At 42.3% G+C, this 20,179-nt stretch overlaps 1 long non-coding RNA gene across 1 annotated transcript; it reads right to left on the bottom strand.

The window, feature by feature from the left end:
- Window positions 1–366: 366 nt before the first annotated feature.
- Window positions 367–9,002, bottom strand: LOC124240257 (uncharacterized). Its single transcript, XR_006888817.1, has 3 exons — window positions 8,887–9,002; window positions 2,096–2,151; window positions 367–537 (listed from the first exon to the last, which is right to left on the bottom strand). It is a non-coding gene; the product is annotated as an uncharacterized LOC124240257 (long non-coding RNA).
- Window positions 9,003–20,179: the final 11,177 nt, after the last annotated feature.

The following is a 20,179-nucleotide window of genomic DNA, read 5'->3' as shown; positions in this document are numbered from 1 at the left end:
CTGAACCTAGTTGGGCCTGACTCCACAGCTTAATCCACTCTGCTAGGGTTTTTCAGTGTTCTGAGGGCCACCTGTGTTAAATTCACCTTGAATATTGCTAAAAGTTCAGATTCCTGAGTCCTTTTTCAAACAGACTAAATTATACTGTCTAGGGTTGGGACTATAGGTTAGAGTTCAGGACTCTGCAGTTGAAACAAGTTTCTTGGTTAATTCTTCCCCATGCTTTTGGTCCTAAACCATGGGAGCTTCCTGGGTGGGATCTGAAACTGGCCCCATATACAGAGAGCCAAGAGAGACTGAAGAAAGAGGCAGGCCACTCCAGATGGGTAGGCAGCAGGTTTAACAAGCAAAGGAACTTACATACGAGGCTTGTCCTGGGCGGCCGTAAGACAAGTGGATCTCTGCATCTGCCTGCCAGAATCTTAACAGTCTATGCAGAGGCCTTCCCTGGGTTCAGTCACATATTCAGTCCAGATGGTCTCAGCAACACATTGCTCACTCAAGGCCGCATCCTTGAAAATGGCTCCCACTGTGGAACTGTGGGCAGAACATACGTTCAAGAAAAGGGGAGGGGTGAGGAGCATCTGATTTCCTGGGTGCAGCTCAAGGGCCAACCCCGGTCATGTCCTCTCTCTGACCTCCTCAGCCTTAAAGGCACAGGCCCTCCTCTCAGAGGCTCTCCTGCGGTTCAGGTGGGGGTTATTGTGGTTAGCTCTCCTGCGGTCAGCGCCTGCCAGAATTTTTCACTGGAGTCAGTAGTGGTATAAGGACAAATAAAAATTAAAAATAAGAGGCTTAATTCTCCCTGTTGAAAATAATAGAAGAAACTTCTCGCACTTCCTTTTTCTTAGAGCATTTACTTTAGAAAACTTACCATTGTAAGTACTTTCTCCTCTGAGATGTATATAAATCCTTTTGAAAACTAACTAGGCCTTTTGTCAGCTCTAGGACCCAGAAATGTCTTCTCCAAGGACCTGGTAGCCATCTCTCTGAAAGGTAGATATCTAGGGAGATAGCACCCCTGCCTCCCAGTTTCTGTGGGAAGGTAGGAGCCTAACTTTGGTGGGTGCCCTGCTTCAATTTGCAAAACTACGTCCTGTCATAAAGACAGGACGTTTGTTTTCCTCTGGATAAAGCCAATAAGCCAACACAGAGGGTCACCCCAATTACCAGGTGAAATTAGGATGGACTATGTGTGACAAGTGGTTCCGTCAAATCCTCTTACTTGAGGACTAGTTACTGTTTATCTTGAAACACGCATGGAATGGGTTGTATCTGCTTTGCTACATAAGGGAATGAGATTTCTTTCTGTCTTTGCAATCTCTTAACGGATTGCCTATGACATCACCTCATTCTGGTTTAACACTTATTCAGTAATAAAACTCTTTTTCTCCACTACTTTTGTGGAGAGGATTTCTGGGTTGGGAGAAGATTTGGCTTTTAATTATATTTCCCCAATGGTAGCAATGTTCCTACTTTGCAAGATGAAAAAAATAAGTTTTAATTCTTCCTAAATCAGCTTGGGAGAAAAGATCCCCAAGAAAATGGTATTATTTGTGGCCATATCAGGGGTAAAGATAACAACCTAAAGCACCAGAGACATGTACCACAAGTCTCATCTCACACTTGCTGCACGTTCACCCTTTCATGGTAGATAAATTCCCCCCAAAAGAACCACCTCACTTTCTTCATCTGTGAGCTGGGATGCCATAACAACAAAACCACATGGCAGCTGAAGGCACTTCCTCACAGAAGGTTCCTGTGAAAGTGATTATCCAGGGAAAGGTCAAGTTAAAATGATTCTGGAAACCACACTTGTAAAAGCTCATTTCAGGAAATAACATACAATAGAAATAAGATAATCGAGTCTAGAAAGGTTAAAACTGACAATTTCCACCCACAACATCGTTTCCCGCAAAGCCCTCGGGGCAGACTTTCCTGTGAAAGCTGAACAGGTCTGCACTCCCGGCGTCAGTTCTTGCAGCAGGTCAGGGCTGATAAACCCACCCCACAAGGAGCTGAGTATAGCCTGAGTCAGGGACACAAAGGTTCCTGGGGGAAATAAGTCAGTTCCATCGAGGATAGAAACACTTACTTCTTCTGGAATTACAGAAAGAGGATTTCTTCCCTCTGCCATTCTAGGATTTTCACCTGCAAGGCAGATAAGGGAAAACTTAGCTGAAGAAATTGAGAGAAACGAGAGTCAAGAAGATACTAGGCTTTTTGTTTGTTTAGGATTTCATTTTGGATTTTTTGCCTTTCAGTCACTTTTTTGCAATTATTTTCCTCAAAGTAAGTTAAAACCTCTCAAACCTATAAAAATATTATGAAGGAAGAAAGAAAATAGCACCAACTCCATTTTTCATTTAAAATCACCAGAAGCCAAAAACTCTAAGTTCCATGTTTCTTAATGTTTTCTATTAAATGTATAAAAGACATAAGAATAATCAAAATTTCTTTACTAAAAATCCTGAGTTTGCATTTTCACTCCTTTGCCAGTTAGTTAAAGCATAAATGCTGAAAGAAAACTTCCTCTATGCTTGTAAACACAGGAATGGACCCCCTGCCTGAGGAATTCTCCCAAATCCTTCACTCATTTCTAATTTAACTGTATACGGTCTGGGTCTTTGTCATTGAGTGTGATGCTGGCCCTGATATCAGTTCCCCTACATTAAACCCAGTATATATGGGGTTAAAACCAAAGCACTCTTTCCCTGCTTACTCCCTGGCTTCCTGGCTCCAGAATCCACTATGCGCCATGGAGACAGTCAAGGTCGCCCACCTGCAAATTCCCTTATCCTCCTCCTCTCAGTAAGCAGTGTCGCAAGGCCAAATACAGGGTGAAGGGAAAGCCCTGACTAGCAAGGCCACTGACTCACCCCGCCCCCCTACAAGCAGCCACTTTCCTCACAAACCTTTAAAACCCCTTGCTGCCCCTCTTTTGGGAAGACGAGATGAAACAAGACAAATTTGAGGGCTCACTCTCATCTCCCAGCTGATGTCATCCAAAATAAAAACCCTTTCCCTGCCATAAGCCTGGCGTTCCAGTTTTTATTTGGCCCTTCTTAGGTGGCAGATAGCGAACCTATGTTTGTAGGGACTAACAAGAGTAAGGTTGACAGCTCATCTTAGATTTCAATTTAGATGAATGTGCTTCTGTCCTGAGAAGGTGTGTCCAGCTCCAGCTTCATCTACTGTTCCTGGCTAATCCCTAACAGCCCCACAACTGACTCTAAGAGAGCAGCACAACCAAACTGTCCACCCCCCTCTCAGGACAATATCAATAATGGGACGACTTTGGACATTTGGAATATAATTGCAAACTTTAATCAGAGGCCAGTAAAATTCTTTATCCACTAGATGGAAAAATAAAGGACTTGCTACGTAGAATTCCTTTGGTTTAGTCCATCATGGTTGCCCCTAAAGCCAGGAGTGGAAAATTACCTACGAAAGGGGCAAGATTAATAATCCTTTCTAGGTCACGAGAAGGCTTTTTTTCATACAGACTACATGACCAACCTCCATTCTAGAAAGTAATGCAAGCCCCAAGTCAATTTAGGCTTGTGTAAGTGTCAAACAGCCAGCACTGTTCAGCACCCAGCAGACCTCAGCCCTCGCCTGCACTGATGCAAGTGTGGTATTGGTAAAGATGAAGAGCATGTGGACAAGCTGCATCTTCAACATCCCCTGTCTGTCTTACACCCACCTCCCCACAACTACCTCCAACCTCCCCCCAGAAACAGGACTACAAACCAACAGGTCGTAATTCAAATCTATTGCTACCAGAGGAGGAAACATTCTACAACAAGAGAACATTAACATAAGATAAGGCTGAAACAAAAAGTCAATGTGTAGACACTCTACTTACGCTACCAGTGATAAAAACTGTGTCTCCTCTTTCCTGGTAGAGCTGTGATACTAACTTTAAATTCTTTCATCATGCATTATCTCTGGATCTCTAATGTGTAGGGCTTAGAGATTTGCTTTCCTTTTCATTTTAAACACAAAGAGCATCTGTTGGCTGAAATAGTCATCTATTACCGACATCCCACTTTCCCCTCTATTATCAGCCCAAAAAGGTGTGCATGACTGTGACCAGCAGAAGAGCTCTGCTGTTTGCTCTGCAGCCAACAAAAGGTTTTGGAACCAAGCTTAGAGGGAGGTTGGGGAATGAGGTGGGCCTGTTGGTCTCCATGTAGGAGTGAATTGGAGGAGGTAGTGGCCCTGAAAAGACACGAACTACAACATGAGAACATTTCCCACTTACAAGGTGGGTGTTCCTGGTTCCTGCTGTGCTCTGACTCACATTGAGAATAAAGTGGAAAATAGCGGTCCTTTTAAGTGCTTTCCAACAGCCTGTTCCATGTGGCTCCTGATGGCAAAAATGATGGGGAAAATGAACGATACGGCACACATGGTTAGCTGACTAAACCATATCTATTTCTCCTTCTTGCTAATAAAACCTTAATTTTGACTGGAGTGAAAATATGTCCTATCCCAGGGAATGAATTTTGATTGGTGTAAATCAATCACGACCACCCACTGTCCACTTTCCCAGTCCTTCTTGCACTGGGGGGCGGCCATGTGACCCAGTCCTGGTAATGAACTGTCAAGGGAAGTCAGGCAGGGACTTTGGGGGAAAGTTTAACTTTCCTAATAAAACAGAGAGACAGGTTTGGCACTGTCCTTTTCTTCCTGCCTTGAACACAGATGTGGTGTCAGGACTTAGAACATTTTGCTACCAGGAAAAAAAAGGCCAAGAGAATCTTAGAGACACTAGCTCTAATGTCATTGAACCACTGAGCTAATAATGCCAGCTTGTTACGTGGGAAAAATAAACCTGCAGTCCAAGTTTCTGTTGTTCACAGTAGAAATCATTCCTGAGCCAAAATATTCACTCACCTTCTATTGCTTTGATAGAAGAGTACAAAACGGGGAGGTTTCTCTTGAGGAACACCAATGCTTACATTGCCTTTATGTTTATTTGGGATTCCCTTTATAATGCAGTGTTAATGTTCATATTTATGTCAGGTTCACAAGAACCTGCCCTAGTGAAGGACCAACCCATAAAGAGCTGCCACCAGTGTTTTACCCTCACAGCTCAAAACTGTCTTTGTCAAGACAAAGAAAATCCGGTTGGTTCATCTGCCTGGTCTGCCCTGGCCACACGCAGAGAAATGGTTTTCACAGCCAGTTAACACCATGGTGTGGCGGACGGCTCAGAGACAGAAGAAAAAAGGTATTCTCAGTAAAAACGAAGACTCAGAGAGCTGCCAATAAGGAGAAAGTGGATCTTAAAATCATGGTATCACAGGGGCAGGCCCGGTGGTGCAGCAGTTAAGTTCGCAGGTTCCACTTCGGCGGCCCGGGGTTCGCTGGTTCAGATCCCGGGTGCGGACATGGCACGGCTTGGCATGTCATGCCGTGGTAGGTGTCCCACATATAAAGTAGAGGAAGACAGGCATGGATGTTAGCTCAAGGCCAGTCTTCCTCAGCAAAAAAGAAGAGGATTGGCACCAGTTAGCTCAGAGCTAATCTTCCTCAAGAGAAAAAAAAATCATGCTATCACAGCAGGAAAGTTTATACAGGAGTATTCTTTCACAGAGGGAAGAACAGTTTGCCTAACTAGATGAAATTCTGGTGTCTTTCAGCTATTGATGAAATTCAGGAAAGATGGTCAACCACCCAGGACCTGATGATCATTCACAGGCAAACAAGCTATTCATCTGGTTATACACAGTCTTGCACCAACCATAGACAACTATCAAGAAGCCACCCAAACTCCAGGCCTCTCTGAGAGAGGTGCCAGAAGAGTTAAATGCTGTGTGCTCTGAAAAACACTGCCAGCATAAAGTAAGTGCTCAGTAAACATCTGTTCAATGAATGAACATTTTCTAGCTTTGAAGGGAGAGAAAGCCCCTAGCTTCTGCAAAGTGACATTGGCCACATCCTATCTCATATAGAAGAAACACATGAGCATGTGGAAATGACAGTTCACACAGACATGATGAGATGACCTGGTTTCTGAACACCCCACTGGAGGACTAAAGGGGAACCCACTTACTTTGTGCATCCTAGTCTCCTGGGCTGAATGGCTCATATCCCAGTATACTTAAGAGAACTTTCTTCTGAGAGCACCGAACTGATATCGTCTCCGATATCAGTTTCCCCACATTAAACCCAGCATATATGGGGTTAAAACCAAAACACTCATTCCCTGCTTACTCCCTGGCTTCCTGGCTCCAGAATCCGCTATCCTCCATGGAGACAGACACCGTCAAGGACAAGCACCTGGACCATCTCCTCCCGCAAAGAGATACGGGCTGGTGGGAAAGCTGCTGACCAGCAGGGTCATGAGCTCCCTCCTCTCTGCAAGTGTCTCAAGGCCAGACACAGGCTGGTGGGAAAGCCCTGACCAGCAAGGCCATATGCTCCCCTCCCCTACCTAGAACCCCAAATAAAAACCCTTCCTTTTAGCTTTTGGGGAGTTTGGGATTTCAGCGTTAGCTGCCCTCTCTCCTTGCTCAGCGTTGCGCAAAAATAAAATTCCTGCTTCCTTCCACCACACACGGTGTCAGAGATTGGCTTGCTGAGCAATGGGTGAGCGAACTCACTTCAGGTTTGGTATCAAAACCACTGCCAGTAATCTTTAGAGACTCCTCATAAGATCTAGTGGACAAAATCACTGATGTTAAAATAGAAAGTTTCTTTAAAACATAATTCATATTCTTTTAAAAAGAAAGAGAGATTGTGAATTCCCCAAAACTGATGGTTGAGTTCAACAGGTCAGATAATAGGTGAGAGTCTACCACTGGGGAAACTGACAAGAGTATTTATTGAATGCTTACTAGGCATTGGCGCTTTGCATAGGTTAGTTCATTCAATCTTCAAAATGACCTTAGGTGGTCATTACTATTACTGTTCCTCATTGTGCTGTTAGGAAATTCAGACTCAGCAAGGTTAAGAAACGTAAGACCTTAAGATCACACAGCTGTTCAGGAGTGGGGTTCAGTTCGACCCCAGACAGTCTAATTCCAGAGCCCACACTACGCTCCCTTAAAAGTACCCTAGGGGCCGGCCCGGTGGCACAATGGTTAAGTGCGCACGTTTGGCTTTGGCGGCCCAGGGTTCACCAGTTCAGATCCCAGGTGCAGACGTGGCACCGCTTGGCAAGCCATGCTGTGGTAGGCATCCCACATATAAAGTAGAGGAAGATGGGCACGTATGTTAGCTCAGGGCCAGTCTTCCTCAGCAAAAAGAGGATGACTGGCAGCAATTAGCACAGGGCCAATCTTCCTCAAAAAAAAAAAAAAAAGAAAAGTAAAAGTATCCGTATTTTCCTACAAAATGCTTGAGCACAACTAGGCTACTTCCTGCAGGTTACTGTATAGTGGGGCTCCCTCGCTGGGGGGTGCCACCAAGCTGCGGTCTGTGTTCAGGACGGAGAAGGATCCTCACTAAGGGCCCGAGAAACAGTCCAAAGACAGGGCTTCTCAGGGAGTCCCTGCTCCTTTTCCCTCTCTGTATCCTTCCTCTCTCCCAATCCACACTCCATACTATCTAATAATGCTGTCTAAGGAAGCTCATTCACTTTAGCACATGTGTTCCCTTGGTATTTTTAGATTAATTAGGAACTCTTCTCTCTGCCGATGAGAGACCCACTTCCAAGAAGTAGCTCTCCGCCACCAACTTCCTACACAACCTGGAGAACAAGTCGGTCAGAGCTGAAATTATCTTGTTTCCCAGTTTGCTTGTTTTTGTCTCCTCCCATGAGAAGGTTAAATTCTACGAGAGCATGGATCATATCTGACCTGGCCTAACATGGTATCTGACACACAATTGTTGCTTAATACATATTTGATGAATGAATGAATGAATGAACGAAGCAGCCACAGAAAACAGAGAAGTTGTATACTACGTCTACCAATTCAGGGTTGCACAGACCATTGACGTTTTTTTCTTCCTTCTTATTGTTATCATCATAAAAATAGCTGGAGATTATTAAGTTGCCTGTTAAGTGCCAACACTATTGGGCATTTTACATGCATTATCTCATTTAATCTTCATAAGCCACAGGGAAGACATTATTATTCCTGCTTTACAGATGAGGAAATTGAGGCTTAGAGAAATTATTTGCCAAAGATTTCCAATTGCCTTTGAAGGGCTTAAATTTCTTAATATGGTTTATAATTCCAACCTCATCTTCTTTCTCGGCTCAAACTCCAATCTGATGCTGCATTCTCTATCAGTTAGAAATATGGTATATAGTGGCTTAAACAGAATTATTTTCACCTAAGAAGTCTGTAGGAAGGAAATGCAGGGCTGCTACCATGGCTCAATGATGTCAGCAAGGACCCAGGCTCTTTCTATTTTCCCTCTGCACTCTCTTCTGGTATACTGTGTTGTTACTTCATGGTCACAAAACGGCAGCTGCTCCTGTAAGCACACTCTCATCATTCAAAGCAAGAAGGAGGAGGAAGAGCGAAAGTCTGTGCCAGCCAGACTTTCCTCCTTAATCATGAAGACAAAAATTTTCCAAGAATCCCTCCAATAAATCATGCTAATACTTCATTGTTCAGAAACGTATCACATAGCCATCATTAGTTGCAAGAGAAGGCTCTAGGATGGAAGTGGAAAAGAAAAAAGAAGACAGAAATGGCTCTCAGTTTAGCTAACCTGCAATGTCTGCCACTCAACCATCCAGAGCTATTTTCAGATACACAACATGTCAGCGCTCACTCTTATTTCCAGATCCTTGCACCTGTTCTTCTCTCTTTTCTCTTCGGCTCAATGTAAACGTTTCCTCTTCTTTGATGTCTTTCCTGACTTGGCACCTCCCACCATCAAGAGTGGGTAAGTGCCCTCCTATTAGAACCTTGGACTTACCTGCCTTTTTTCTTGCCTGTATTCTCCACTAGACCAAACTCTTTGAAGGTGGTGCCACATCTTCTTCATCATTATATCCCTGGCGTCTACCACAGTGTCTGGCACAATAAGCCTTTATCGAATGAATGAAGGGACAAAGCAAGGGATCAAGCTCAGGTCTTTCCAATTCCAAAGTCGATGCTCCATTCACTATATACTGCTGACTCCTGGGAATAAAACATTCTTAAAAATCCATTGAAAACTCTCCAAATTTCCCCTCAGATACACCATGGAGTTTTATTGTCGTCATCATCGCCATTATCACATTTCTCATTCACTCTTTAATGGCTGACCAGAAACATTTAGTCACCAAGAGATGAGCAGGAGGAAAACAGAGCCTGAAAAATAGTTAAATGGGGTGTCCAGTCCCCAGTCCTCAAGAAAATTGAGAGATGAATATAATTAAGGAAAACATTGCGGAATTTAAGCAGGATGCTCTGATTTACTTACTTGTAGCTCTAGCACTAACTGACATTTGCTTTTCATTTTTCCATAAGTGTTTAGTATTTACAGACCATAGCTCATGTTGTGTGATTTAAAAAAAAAAAATTGAGTTCCAAATGTACTGTGATGGCTCAGAGGTAATTGTTCATTCAAATAAAAAGAACACCGAAAACCAAGCTTTCAAACAGACAAGGCTTTTCGGAGATGACTGAGAAAATGTTATGCTTAACTTGCACAGTGCTGTTAGAGAGAAAGGAAATTACTTGTCATCTGCTGGCAAGATGTCAGTCCTTCACCAGCTCTCTCTGGACTCACAAGAGAGGCAAACCAGCAATAGCACTGCTCTGGCCACCACGGGGACAGAAATAACTACTTTCGCCTGGGAGCACAGTCTCTGTTTTCTTTGGCTTTTTAAGTTGGTCACAATAGGTCACTTCCTCTCCTTTTTTCCATACTTCCCCCACTCAACACTCATACTTCATACATGTTAATGGGTCATCCACTTTTCCATTTCAGCATCTTTTTAATGAAAAGAAATCTTAACCACTGTGGTGATTTTAAATATGTTCACAAATGCTTTGATGCACCTCCTTTCAAAAGATGGAGCCTATTCCCTTCCCTTTGTATTCAGGCTACACTTAGTGACTCACTTCTGACAAATAGAATACAATGGAAATGATGGTGGATGACTAGGAGACCAGGTCATAAGAGGTACTGCAATTTTCTCCTCTTCCTCTTCCTCCTCCTCCTCCTTCTTTTTCCTCTCTCTCTGTGAGAGAAGTGTCCATGAGGATGCTCAAGAAACCCTATGGAGAGACCCACATAGCAAGGAACTGAGGCCTCCTGCTAACAGCCATGGAAGTGAGCTTGGAAGCCAGTCCTCCAGCCTCAGTCAAGTCTCAGATGACTGCAGCCTCATGAGGGACCTTGAGCCAGAGCCATCCAACTAAGCTGCTTCCAAATTTCTGACCATGGAAACTATGAGGGAAAAAACGTTTGTTGTTTTAAGCCACTAATTTTGGGAATAGTATATTACACAGGAGTAATTGACTAATATCACTACATTAAAGAAATATTTTGTACAATTAAGATATCACCAATAGCCCACCCTCCTAATATGGTTTCCATATTTGTTTATCTTCAACGTGAAAATGCTTTATATCATTATCATAATGCAAATTCAATTCCGATTTCTGCCATTTTTCTCATGTTTTGTCATAAATACTTCCCTTATTGTTATAACGTCTTCACAGTTAACATTTTAAATGTTTGAATCACATTTGACCATAATTTTTTTAAATGTTTCCACTTGTTGCACATTTCAGGGCTTTCCAGTTTTTTCTTCTAGAGATTTTACTGCAGTGAATATCTTTGAATATATAGCTTCCTGCTTCTCTTGATTTATTTGGTCAGGCCAACTTTCTATATTTGAATTACTGATAAAAAGAGTATGAACATCTATGTGGCTCTCATTGTCATATTTACTCTTTCAAAAAGGTATTCAATTTGGCAGCAATGAATAAGTCTATCGGCTATCCTACAACCATAAATGTACTGTAATCTTTTAAAGTCTTGCTAGAAAGTACAAAATTGCATCTCAAGTTTGCTTTCATTTGAATTTCTTTGACTCCTAATTAGGTTAAATGGTTTTCTACTTGTTTAATTTCAATTTGTTTACCCACTTGTGAATTTTCTCCTCCTGTATTTTATGCTTATTCTAGTATTAATGTTTAGTTTTTCTTATAAATTCAAATTTAAAATTATAGATTAGAAATATTAAACTCTTGTAATCTTTGATTAAAATGTTTTTCCAGCCAGTTATCCATTTTTATGTTTACTTTCTCATTACACAAAATCCGTAATTTTTTACATTCAAATATATCAATACTTTTATGTTATTTCTTCTATTGCTTTCTATTCCTGCAAAACTAAGAGAGTTCACATCTTCCTCTGAAATGAGTAGCTACTTTTTTCTGGTTTCTCCAAAATTTATGAAGAAGTGGTTTGTTTTGTTTTGTTTGTTTTTGTATTTACCTCCGATCCATCTGGAGTTTGTTTTGGTGTGCAGTGTAAATGCAGATTTTTTTTCAAAATTCTTCTTCAGCTTATTCATTTTTTATTAAAAATAGTTCACAGGAACTTGGCTTTAAAATTTTTACAATATTCCTAGGGCTCATTGGAGATCACTGAAGTGTCCCCCCAAAAACTGGCAAAGAGGGACAAACCTGGGACCTGTGGTAGATGCTATTGATTGAGATTTCTTTTCTTTTTTCTTCTTAAAGACGGAAGAGACAAGCACTTCCGGGGGACTGGGTGCCTCCCCAGCCCCAGGGGGTGAATCGTAATTGGCCCAAGCCTAATGTCTCATTTTTCTGTGCTTTTTTTGGGCTTGTGCTTGTCTTAGCATGTTGGCCAATGATATGTGAGGGAAAATCTGCGGGGGCCTCTGGGAATAGTTTTTCTCACTGAACAAAAAGAGACCTTTCCATCAAAGTCGCTAGCTGCATGGAATGCCTGGAACATGTGGGACACCTTGCAACCGTGAGGACAGGCCAGAGACAGGTCAGAGTACAAACACTAGAGATGATGGAGCTGACAAAGGGGAAGACTCGGGTCCTGGATGGTGTTGTCAAGCCACAGACTTAAACAACTCAAGAACTGCCCTTCCTAAGAACACGTTCTGGGAGAGATTGTATATTCCTATTTTCAAGCCACTTTCACATACCTTTTCTGTTATTTTCAGCTGAAGGTATCCTAAATTTAAAAACCTCTTTGATATTTTTCCCTTGCTCATTTATTTCTCTCATACCATTTAGAAATGATAGTACAAGTTTAAGAAGCTGATTCCTGGATTGGGAAAGAGGTCAAAGCCAGCACTCAGCTAGGAGAGGGCATTCTGTGAACCTCTCTGTTGGCAGGAGCTGCAGTCTTCACTGTGCCAAGAGCTTGTGAACTGTTTCTCTCCCATGTTCCCAATGCCTTGGTGCTCAGGCCTCTTCACCTTCTTTCTCAGTTACAAGTACAGAATCCTAAGTACCTACAGCCTCCAATTCAAGAGAATGAGTTGCAGCGAATGGCAAGCGCCATTTTCCTTTGCCATTAGAGGGAAATCTCTCGACCCATCTTTATCTGCAACAATACAATGAAAACTGAGCACTCTGCTAATAAGATTTTGGTAGTATGAGCCCTAAGTTGCCATGTTCTACAGATCCTGCCACAGAAGAACAAGGGTTGGCCCTATTAACAAGCATCTTAATGGTTGCAAATATTCAGATGGTTTGTCTACACCACTGGTTTTCAAACTGAGCTCCATGGAACCCTAGAGGTTCTATAGACATACCTCAGGTGAAGGTGGGAGGGTCCAGCAAACAGAGCTCAGTTCTGGCCCCCTCTTCAAATGAAAAGCTTTGTTTGTATCTATATTACATATATATTGGTCTTGTACAGAAAATTCCATTTGAATAAGGCTTTTTTTAAAAAAAAAGTTTTAAAACACTATTCAACATTCTTGATGTTTGGAGCCATCCAGATGTTTGCAGTCAGGCAAAATAAGCAATCAGATCATGAAGAGAAAGACAGGAAGAAAGATAGATGATACTATCTCTATCTTCTTGTTATGTTTCTTTTCCTTCTTGTCATTTTTAGTATAATAACAATGAAAGATCAACATTTATGTATATTTTCCATATGAAACTGAAAAATATGATGCTTTCAATATTGGATCCTTGCTCTGCGTCTGGTCTTCTTGAAGTTTGTTGGACGGGGGTAGGCAGTAAGGGGAATAAGGTAGGTTCTCACTGTTCCATTATAATATAATAACCTGACAGCACAAATTACTGGCATAGCTTTAGCCATATTGGCATGCACAGGCTATTTCTATTGATCCCTGAACTTAAAGAGTCCATGACCTCATCCAAAGTATGCTTTTTAATAATTCACTTCATTTAAGGGCCCATTAAAATGTCAGAACTGTCATAAAGCTTGTAAACACTTAGTTACCTCTAATGTCTTCAAAATAATAATGCATTATTGATGAAACCTTGGTTCACAATCACTTTGCTCCCATTTGACAAAACCAACACAGCACATGCTTTCTCCACATCCCACCACACGTTCCTCTTCAGCAGCAACGCTTTGTTCCTAGGCCTCCCATAGTTCTTCCAAAAAGAGTTCTTTGGAATCTTCTCTTGTTCAAGGCCAAGAAGATTGACCTATGGGCTGATTTATTTCAAAGAAGAAACTGGCATATGATATTATTTTAAAGTTGCCTTGAGAAGCCACCAACCAGAGTCTGCAAAAACAAGAGGGGGCTGGACAGTGAGAAACCCATTGCTAGCTGAAACGTTTGCTTCTTTGGATACATGAGGCTTTCTTCTGTAGGAATTCACGGGAGTGTTTAAACACACAAACCTGATGCCAGGTGCCTTTCCAGTGGAACATGAGCACAAAGAACAGTATTAGTTTGAGTACCAATTAAACCGAGAAAAGGAAAAAAAATTCTCCAAAACATAGGGACTCTCCCTAAAAATAAGATTGCCAAATAAAATGCTGGATACCCAGTTAAATTTGAAGTTCAGACAAAGAACAAATAATTTTCAGTAAAAATATATCCCAAATCCTGCATGGGACATACTTATACTAAAAAATCATTTGTCATTTATCTGAAATTCAAATTTGACTTGGCATCTTGTATTTTTATTTGCTAAATCTGGCAACCCTACCTTCTAAGACAAATCTAATGCTTCACCTAACGTTAAAAATGCTGATGGTGCCAGCTCAGTAGTGCCCAGTCCTGGCTCCACATTAGAATTATCGGTGGTTTCCTGAGCCCACCCTTTCGAGCAGCAATCACAGTCTCTGGAGTCAGACCCAGACACACTTTCACGCTCCGCAGGGGCTTCTAATGGGGGCCAGGTTTCAGAACCACTCTGCAAGACGATCGTAATGAGGCCAACGTAAGATCTCAGAGAGGCACATCTGCGGCATGTCAGGGGTGTCTCAGGCTCTAGTGGCAGGGAAATGCATGTCTCTTCTAAAGAATATTCAACATTTTAACATAACTTTAAATTTGAAAAATAAAAACTTATATTTTATATTATAAGCTACCAAAAAAATTAAGGATTATTGTGTGATTTAGACCTGGAGAGCTAAAAGAGAAGATGAAGCACAGGGCCGGGGACCTGGGCAAGGCCAGGATGAGCAGAGTACCCGGGATGGAGAACCAGAGGCAGGATGCAGCCAGGATTTAGTGGATGCACAGGTGTCCCAAGTCAGAGGGTAGCACAGACCAGAGCTCAGGAAGGCAGACAGCAAGAAGCAGGACCTCAGGCCAAGAACCTAGACAGAGTCACCAGCCAGGCACCAGCTGATACACAAGTGATCGTGTAGTCCTTCCGATCACAGGAATTTTGGGGCTCCAATCCCAGCACCTGGCTGACCCAGCGTTCACAGGTAACACCAGGGTGAGTGTTTGGCTAGAATGGGGAACAGAGGTGCAGAGAAGGGCAACTGATAAAGTCACTTATCTGAGTGCAGTTCCAGCTGACCTGTACCCGCCATGACCTGAAATGAGTTTGGCACTTAGAAGGCACAGCTTTCAGTCCTGTGTACTTTGAGCAAGTTGGGTGATGCCTCTCAACCTCAAAGTTCTTTTCTGAAAAACGGGGAGACCATAACCTGCTTTGCAGGGATGTGTAGGCAGCATTTTCAATCATTAGACATATGCAAAAGGAATGGAATGCAGCCTACAGGTGTCTCCACTGGAACCCATCACTTTCCGGGAATGATCACTACTGACACGTGTCCCATGTCCTTCCATGTCCTGGGCCTCCTCAGCTCCTCCTCGAGGCTCCTCTGTGCTCTCACTCAGAGGTGACTTGTTGACAAAACAATGGGGATCGAGTGCCCGTCCCAGCACCCTGCAGGGTGGATGCTCAATGAACGCTTGCTGCCTAAATTGGACTAAGAAATCTAGACGACGTTCCTCTTTCTGAAACGCTTTAGTATTCCAAACAATACATAATTTAATTTTCTCTTCTATCTACATCAGTTTAAGCCTGTATTTACTAGCTGTGTGACTTTGAACAAATGATTTAACTTCTCAAAGCCTCAGTGTACCCATCCTGTAAAATGGGAGCATTAATGGTATCTACCTTACAGCTTTGTCGTGAAAATTAATTCAGATTATGTATGAAAACTTTTAGCCCAGTACTCGACACATGATAGGTACTTTAAAACTTGTAGGTATCACTAGAATCATCACCACTCAATTCAGCCATTGTCCCAACAGAGTTCTTGACTCAGACTCATGCATTCCATGGCCACCCCTAATCCAACTACCGAGAGACAAGTTTGCACTGAATGCTACCGCGCCACAGTGGAGGCTGGGCATTCTGAAGTCATCCACTGCCTCAGAAACCATGAAAAGAAGCCATAAATATCCCACAGCTCTCATTGACTACAAAATAATAAAAGTCATTCTGCATTTGCTATGCCCCCTTCCATCTCCATTTTTTATCCTAGGTCTATATTTTACTGAGATTTTCATTCTCCTAATAAAATAACATCATGCTTTTATGATTTTCTCTATGCAAAAAGCCTTAAACTATCCCATCCTACCCCCTAAAGGCATAAAAGTAAACCTAAAGCCATATGGCACTGGTATTAAAGTCAGCATATTGTTGCGCTGTATAATTCACCATCATTACAAATGATTTCTCACTGATATTATGGTATTAACCCACTCTGGTGTGCAATGATTCATTATAGTTTTCCTTGCAGCCCAGGCAGCTGTCTTTCAACTAGAGCTCAGCTGAATTTAGCCGCACAGACACGTTATGTTGCCAGCACCATTCCCCAGCCCCACTCCCCGCCCCGCGAGCTGCCTCGAGGAAGCTGTCTGTTTCAGACCATCCACAGGGTTTCTGGCTTTTAGCAAAGAATGCTGCAACTCCATGTCTGCCAGGTCCCATCATAATTTATGGAGATCATCAGTTCCATCCATCATTAAAGACGTCTAACCTTGTCATTTGAATTACACTAGAAAATTTTAAGTCAGGGGCCTGTCTTCCTAATTTGTTGATTTGCAAGTTCGAGGGTAGTAAACAGGATTCACAAGAAAGAGTGTGGAATTTCCTTCAGTTAATGAAGAGGATGTGAATTTGCCTTCCTTTCAAGGAGGGAACTTAGTACTTAACATACATGTCAACATACATTCAACCAATACGTAGGCAATCTTTATGCATATATAAAAATACATCACATATGTCAGCATACAAATATGTGTTTGTCACCTTGATGTCCCCAATCTTACAGCCCATCTTAACATTCAAGTAGAATGATTCAAACAACCATACTATTGAGAAAGAGAAAAGCAGCCCCTGATATCCCAGAACTGGCCTGGCACATGCACGCAGCTAGGCCTGGGGGTTCTGTCAAGCATAAATAATTTTATGGAGCATCAATATTAGACAAGGCCACTCTGTGGTCATGATGGATCAAGACAAAAACAAGACCATTCCAACTGTGTGAACACAGATGAAATATAAACATTGTCCGACCCACAAAATACCAAAACATCCCCCGCTCCCAGGTAATATGGGTAGCTGCTGCTTCTTTATCTTTAGCCTTGCTCTAGTCCAGTTAAGATACTTAATCACAGAATTAGCCCTACTTCCTGACAGCATCCAATCAGAGCAAAGCCCCACTTCCATAAAACCTCCCCCAAATCACCAAGACAAGCCCAAATCCCGTAAGTCCTTCTGAACGCCTTTCACTGAGATGCCACACAGTTCAACAAGCAATAGACTCACCTTGTTCAACTGCACTTGTGTTCCTGTAGCCTTTGGCTAGAGGACATTGACACCACAAAATACCAGTATTTATCCTTCTTACCTTTTCAAATGTCACCTTCCCTTGGTGTATTTGTGGGGAAGGGGTTCATCTAGTTTCCACATCTGGGTCAATCCTGCTTCCTAGCCGTTCTCTGGATCCTAATTGGCTCTCTCAGCTTCACCTTAGGAGTCCTGGGACCACCATCTTTGCCCTCTTCCTGAAGAACACCACAAACACAAGGCTGTGAGCAATATAAGTATTTGCGTGAGGATTTGGAACACAGCATAGAACACACAACTTAAACTGACTATGCACATCCTCGGGCTAAAGTTTCTCAAGTACGTCCTCACACCTCCTCCCCACGCCACCTTCGTCCATCCTCCCACCCCTTGGAGAGTTTCTATCTGGATTCTCCTTGCTCCCCGACCTCCACGATACCAGCTTTGTTTATGTATTTGTCTGTCCCATCCATCTGTTCTTCTGTCCTCTGTATCCCCAAACCTCGGTCTCTAGCAACTCTCCCATATTCCTCTCGTGTATTTGCGAGGACCCCAAACTCAGGGCTCTCTTGTGCTGGTGGTGGTAACTCTATTATGCATACCATTTTTCTCTCTTGAACACCCTACCCTGAGCAGACCATGGAGCAGTTGAGATGGAGTTGGGGGAAGGGGTAAGCAAGGGAATGACAATTTCTATGAAACCACCCCAAGGAGGTATTTAAATTTTTAAAACAAAAGAAAAATATTCTTCCTGGGTGAAATTCTGCTCTAATTCTACTAGAGCGGTGGCTTTCAAACTCTCTTGAGTGAGAACTTCAATAAGAAATACATTTGCATCACAACCCAGTGTATACACACCTATTAACACGATAGATGATAGGTTGAGATATTACGTCCTCACTAAAATGCTCTCTGATATTTTCTTTTTTTGTTCTACTTCATTTTTAGTGAAAAACTTCTAATTGGCTACAATCTGTTACATTCATTTCATGACCCACTAATGGATCTCAAACTAGTTCAAATGCTCTCCCAAAGCAATCAGCATTTTATTTTATTTATTTATTTGTTTATTTGAGGAAGACTGGCCCTGAGCTAACATCTGCTGCCAATCTCCTCTTTTTGCAGAGGAAGACTGGCCCTGAGCTAACATCCATGCCCACCTTCCTCTACTTTATATGTGGGACACCTGCCACAGCATGGCTTGCCAAGCGGCGCCATGTCCGCACCCGGGATCCGAACCGATGAACCCCAGGCCACCAAAGCAGAACATGCAAACTTAACTGCTGCATCACTGGGCCAGCCCTGCAATCAGCATTTTAAATGACAAAATTTTCTTCCCACTAGAAAGATGGTAGAAAGATGGATCTTACAGTGACACACGCCCACCTGAGGCATCATCTGGCCCATAGAGCAGGTTCCTGAGTGGGTTCCTGAGCCAGAGAAGTAATTCAAGAGAGAGAGGGAAAAAAAGGTAAATGGCCTCATCTTCCTTCTAGGTTTCATAAGCAGCGTGGACTCACCTGACTGTGGCAAGGCTCACGGTAGACCATCAATTCACATGCGACAGTTCATGTGAAGGAGTTCCTTTAAGGCAGAGGGACTTGAAGCTCAGCCACAGGTGGAGGAAGCCAAAGGCCAGATCAGAAGCTGCTCAGAATACAAGTGCAGTGGCCTTTAGGGTCAGAAGCAAGAATCCAGTGGCCCAAGAAGTACATAGACACGCACGGTGGGAGAATATAGCCAGACAAAATGAATAATGAGACCACAACCACAAATAGGGCAGCTCTGGGGAGTCAGTGTTGACACAGAGGAGGAAAGGTAGTTGACAAAAAGAACAGAGGGAAGAACGGCCCTAGGAACAGAGACCAGCTGGACAGGAAGGGGTGTGAACTGCACAGGTGAAGAGATACTTACCCCGTTTCCAGAATCAGAAACTGTAGGTCCTACAGGCAATGGATGCAGCTTCTTACAGATGTCAACACACCTTTCAACCAATCAGCAGCTCTTCCCTGAGCCAGAAAATCCACTTGTGAATTTGAAGGCCCCTGACATTTTTTGCAGGCTGAAACCTCATTTCTACGGAAGCCAAATTATGATACATTAAGCCCAGCAAGCTTGATGATGATGATGATGACGATGACAACGATGACATAATAATTTTAGCCATAATTTGAAACAGCATCCCATCTTGGCTAGCTGCTTTTCAGCACATTCACCCCATGGACATACATCATCTCAAACAGGAGTTTGAGATGTACATTCATTATCTTCCCAAGAAGTTAAATCTATTTTCACTGATTTTTAAGCTCAAGACAGCCTCGCTGGTGTGTTTACACTGGGTTTATTTTCAGAAGCAGAGCTATAATAAATGAAAAATATTTTCCTTTCACTAGAAAGGGAAATATTACACTTAGATATTTATAAGTATGACTGGTTATTTTTTTAAATGTGAAGTCAAAAATATTATAATTATTATACATTGCTGGCAATAATTTTCTGAGTGTTTCTAGCATAAAGACTGAAAGTAATATTCATGACATGAACTATACTTCAAACTAAATATGGAACAAAAATGGATTTAAATAACCAGAGTGAATTGCATATCTAAGGAGTACATGCAAATTAGTTTTAACTGTTTTATGTTAGAGTTACTATGATGGGAAATCACCATAATAAAAGCAATAAAGCGACTATTTTTGAGCACCTATTTTATTCCAAGTACTGTGATGAATATTTTATACGCATTCTCTTATTTAATACTCACAATAACCCCAAGAAGTAGGCACTATTAACCCTGTTTTGTAGATGAGGAAACCAAAGTGCAGAAAGATTAAGTAATCTGCCCAAGGTCATACAGCTAGTAAGTGGCTAAACAGGATTGAGACCTGTATCATTTGGCACAAGTCTATATGTGCTCCATATTCTGATATTGTCTCTTCCATCTCAAGGTTTAGGAGGATGACATGCAGGTGCTTATT

Source organism: Equus quagga, chromosome 5, assembly GCF_021613505.1.
Source record: "Equus quagga isolate Etosha38 chromosome 5, UCLA_HA_Equagga_1.0, whole genome shotgun sequence".
NCBI classification, from domain to species: Eukaryota; Metazoa; Chordata; class Mammalia; order Perissodactyla; family Equidae; genus Equus; species Equus quagga.
The sequence above is the reverse complement of the archived record's forward strand: the minus strand, read 5'-3'. Positions and strand labels throughout refer to the sequence as shown.